At 50.5% G+C, this 4,732-nt stretch overlaps 1 protein-coding gene across 1 annotated transcript in view; it reads right to left on the bottom strand.

Moving 5' to 3' along the window:
* The window catches only part of NACC2 (NACC family member 2, BEN and BTB (POZ) domain containing), a 16,760-nt gene that overhangs the window by 6,952 nt on the left and 5,076 nt on the right, over nucleotides 1-4,732 (bottom strand). The gene's annotated exons all lie outside the window — the stretch shown is intronic.

Raw genomic sequence — 4,732 nt, 5'->3', positions numbered from 1 at the left:
CCCCCCAGGACGGCGCCCACCAGCCGCGTCCCACAAGCTCCAACTCACCCCCCCACGCTCCTTCTCTTACTCTGCCTTTTGCAGGCTAACGTTTCCTCTCAGTAACAAGAGAGACCCCAAACAACAAGCTCCCCCCAAAAATGGTATTGAGCTCTGGCTTCGAAACCAAATTCCCGGGTTTTGCCAGGACAGAGCTGTGACCTGCCCCGGAGCAGCATCCCCGCAGCCCACCTCTGCCCGGTAGAACCCTCACCACCGAAAAACTGCGAGAACTGAGCTGCACTACCAGCACCGGGCAAGTCTGCGTCTTGTGGGCATACAGAGGATTTGCTTTCTAAAGCACATTTACAGTGCAAGTCCGCACGTTTGCCTAAAATTACAATTTTTGACAGCAAAAGAGGGCTGCCACCGGTGTACATCAACTCCAGCTGCGCTGGGAGGCAGTTAAAAATTCTGAATTGCAGCCCAGCTCGACAATGATCCATCTCTTTCCTCAAAACTGTTTGATAACATGGCAAGCGCCACGCATAAAATCAAACCCAGCTCTGCGCTTTGATATCCGTGAATACAGAGGGAAGAAAAAAATCCCAGCAATTAGCGTTTCTGAACTCAAAATGTCTCCTACTCAAGAGGTGTCTCTTCCTGCAATTATTTCAGTGTTCTGGGGGACACTTTTCCACTCTTGAGATAAAATAACAAGTTTTGCAGACTTGTTGCTGCAGTAACCGAAGGGCGATGGCTCCGGCACAATGGGAGCAGTGTTCTAACTAGGCCATGCCCCGCGACGCCGCGCCGTGCCATGGCATCCTATCGCAGCCACGGGGCTGGAAGCATCCCCACCCTCATCGCTCCCTCCTTCCCAAAAAAGATGGAAACCAGGAGGATGCCCCTTCCTCGCGGAGCTGCGCCGCGGCACAGCGGCGCTTCCTTCAGCGATTAAGGACCAAACAGCGGCAGAACAACTCACGTGATGTTTTAAAAACTAACTTCTCCTGCCAGCACGGCCCGATTATCCGCGCAAAGCGGCAGGGCTTTGTCGCGCTGACGTGCAGTCCCACTGGCATACAGAATTTTCACCAACTGAAATACTTCCCCGTTTAATAGTGCTCCCAAGCATCCAGGCACCCTCTCCTTGGAGACGGGAGTCATCTTCTGCTCACACAGAGGATGCATCTCAAAGACCTGCTATCTTTCTGGTGCTTTCAAGGAGTGATAAGCAGAGTATATCCGATTAAATATTAGTATTTTTTCCAGCTTAAACAAATCAAAAGCAGATGAGCACTAGGTATGGGGAAACCAACACCCTGGTAGGGCCCACTCTGCTGCCCTTCCCAGGCTTTCTGGCGCTGGCGGTGCTCACCGAGGCAGGCTACGGCACAAGGGCCACTGCAAAATAAACGCAAATCTCCAGGGGAGAGGAAGCAGCGGGAATGGAGGACACCGCCGTCAGCTCTCCCCCGGAGTCCCCTGTGCGTTACACACAGGCTGAACTAAAAGGTAAGATTGTATATACCACATAGGAGCTATCGTTCTGATGATGAATCCCAGAAAGCAGACTGGGACATCCTATCCTGTCCTGTCCTGTCCTGTCCTGTCCTATCCTATCCTATCCTATCCTATCCTATCCCATCCTACCCTATCCCATCATATCCCCTCCCCTCCCCTTCCCTCCTTTCCTCTCCAATCCTACCCTATCCCATTCCATCCTACCCCATCCTACCCCATCCCATCCCATCCCATCCCATCCCATTCCATCCCATCCCATCCCGCCCTACCCTATATTCTTCAATAGCGGCAATGAAAGACGGGTGCTTGATGCTATTAGGGGTAAAACAGAATTTGGCAAGAGCTTTTTGGGCTAAATGCATATCCCCGAACCATCAGGCGACAGGACAGGTGAGGAGGAGGCCGTGCCTGTGCACGGGGCTCCTGCTAATTGCAGGCAGCTCGTCAGGGTGAGCGCTCCGCAGCGGCGGGCTCTCCAGGGAGCCACCGTTTCGGCTGCCCGGCAGGAGCAGGAAAACCATGACAAGCCCTCACAAGCACAGCGCTCCACCCGACTTGTGTAAAACTGCATTTTGAATGTTTCATTTTTACTTTTAACTAATGACTCAGGTCAAAAGCACCCGCGATATTCATCACCACCTAAAAACCAGCAGATGCGAAGCTGCTGAGGGGAAGCTGGGCAGACTGGTACGGATTCTCAGGAACTTTCTTAGAAGCCTCCAGTTACGTTTCTATGCGACATAAAGGCTGCAGGTCTCCAGGGCAAGTACTTGCCATCAATACCCCAAACAAGACAGAGTTCAGAGCCGGAGAAGGTCCTCGCAGCTTGTGACCCGATATTGCTGGAAGGGGAGCAGAAGAGAAGTCAGCCTGGAAGGGCCACCAGCCATGCCCTCCTCCTGCCCACTTCCTCCTCACGACTGCTGTCACTGAAGAAATCAAACACCTACAGCATCCAAGGGGCAAACAGCTCCAGCGGCCAAGGACAAACCTACCTGCTCTACCACTTTCTACAGGCAAACATTCAATAATAAATAATTTTGGGACCAAAGAGATCCTAAGGTAGCAATAACGAGGCAGGCAAGAGAACCAGCAGCACAAGCGCTGTGTTCTACGCTACCTTCCGGGAGAAATTTTGAAGGATTTGGTGTCAAACCTGTTTCCGGAAAGAAAAGCAGCTTTTCAGGAAGACAATCCTGCCTTGAAGAAATTCTTTGCTTTCGAAGGCATTTCATTTCCTATACATGGAGCTATCGAGAATTTAACATTTCTTCCTGTGAAATGAAACGCTCCATAAAACAAACTAAAATTCGGGCTAAAAAGCCCAAGTGTAACTCAATCCACTATTCTATTTTGGTTACATCTGTCCTGCTGGCTCGCTGTCTATAAATCTCTTATTAAACACGGGCATGAATCATTTTTTGGACTTTGTCTCCATTAAAGCGTTAGCACAAATTCAACGATACTAAACAAAAGCGAGTGAAGATTTGGGCCTTTCAGTGCCACCTCAATTCAGCAGATAGCAATCGGTTATGTAAAGAAGCAGGATACAAGAGACACTTTGGTCCCGTGTTTTCAAAGAAAGCCAGTCTGTTTGGCCTTTATGCTCTGAAGAACAGGATAGTATTCCCTTCTAATTAATTTGTATCTTCAGAGGGCAGCGGCTCCTTCCCTTTGAATGAAAGGGCAAACAATGGGAAGTATTGTTTAATACAGTTTTGTTCTCACCAAGAACGGAGCCTACCAGCTCGCGGAGAGGGGCAGGAAATCATTACGGAGGAAGCAACGAGAGCTGCCAGCCAAACGCTGGTATATTTTATTTATCCAGATATACGCTTTCATCTCAAACTTCTATGGATGCTGCAGCTGGCAACAAACGGTCCAGAATGGGAAACATCCCGGGTTTTCGGGCTGAAGAAGCAACTTCAAACCAACTCACAGAATCGCACAGAATCACAGAATGGTCAGGGTTGGAAGGGACCTCTGGAGATCAAACTCACCGGTCCATGTTCGGAGGAAAGCCGGAGTTGCGGGAATTACCAGTACTTCACGGCCCCAGGCTTTGCATGACGCTGGGGGCACGTGTCCCAAAACGTACCATCTGGCTCAGAGGTCCGTTACACCACCTTCTTGCTGAGCCCATGAGGGTTTCGGTGATGCCAGGACAGCTGCACATCCTGCCCGAGGTACCTGGGACCAGAGATGCTGAGCCCACACTGACCCTCACCGGTGATGGGCAACAAGTTGCTCAGGCAAGTGCCCGGGGTCTGGCAGCGCTGGCAACTGCTGGCCATATACCTGGTGTCACTACTCACTTATTTCCTTAGTTCCTGATAATCCAAACACCCGGGCTTCAAAATTATTCATGAACCCCCAATTCCCAACAGTCTGGGTTCTCCACTTGGCTTGTTTACTGCATATAAACTTCAACACGCTCCCGTGGGTAAGAAACAACTATTTCTGTTTTAGGAATGGGATTTTGAGATACAGAAAGATCAGAGTGATGGACCCTCACCCAAACGTTAATGTTTGTAGAGCCCCAACACGGAACCACAAGTCACGAGCCCACGTCCACCGCAGCCTCTACAAAACTGCCTCCACCTGCTCCGCCACCAGTCCCCGTGTACGCGAACACACGGGTAGTTCTCCCCTGTTCTCTACATGGCAAGAATTTTCTTTTCAAACAGCAATGTTTTACCAACATTTTTATCCCATTAGCCTATTTTCCACTGGCAGTGGGACTACCCCAAAAATAGCATCCCTGCCGCAGCCCCGGCATCTGCCTGCCTATGTAAACCTGGTCCACAGAGGACACACGCACGCACGGCGGGACAGATACATGATATAGTCCCAACCGGGATAGTTTATGTTTCACAAATAGTACATTTATAACAACGCACTGGAATGTAGAGATTTGATTTGTGACCTATTTATACAGGGAGGTAATCTGGAATTAGTATAGGAAAAATATTACTGGTTTATAAATACCCCTATCTCGCTTTCGCTTCAGATCTCAGCCAGGAGTGAAACATCTGCCAGCCTAAAATTAAACATCTGTGTTTTACAGTGAGGAAACCGGGGCTGGAAGTTTAATGCCAAAAAAGGCCAGAGGCTGCGCACCCCCGGCGTGGGGCTCTGTCCTCCTCCGGCTGCTCAGCACCGCCGGTCCCCGTGCCGGGCTGGGCGATGCCGGCACTGGCCGGCCCCCTCGGCCAACCGCCGCGCT

Source organism: Charadrius vociferus, unplaced genomic scaffold, assembly GCF_000708025.1.
Source record: "Charadrius vociferus isolate BGI_N301 unplaced genomic scaffold, ASM70802v2 scaffold549, whole genome shotgun sequence".
In the NCBI taxonomy this organism is placed as follows: domain Eukaryota; kingdom Metazoa; phylum Chordata; class Aves; order Charadriiformes; family Charadriidae; genus Charadrius; species Charadrius vociferus.
This window is presented reverse-complemented; position numbering and strand designations above follow the sequence as displayed.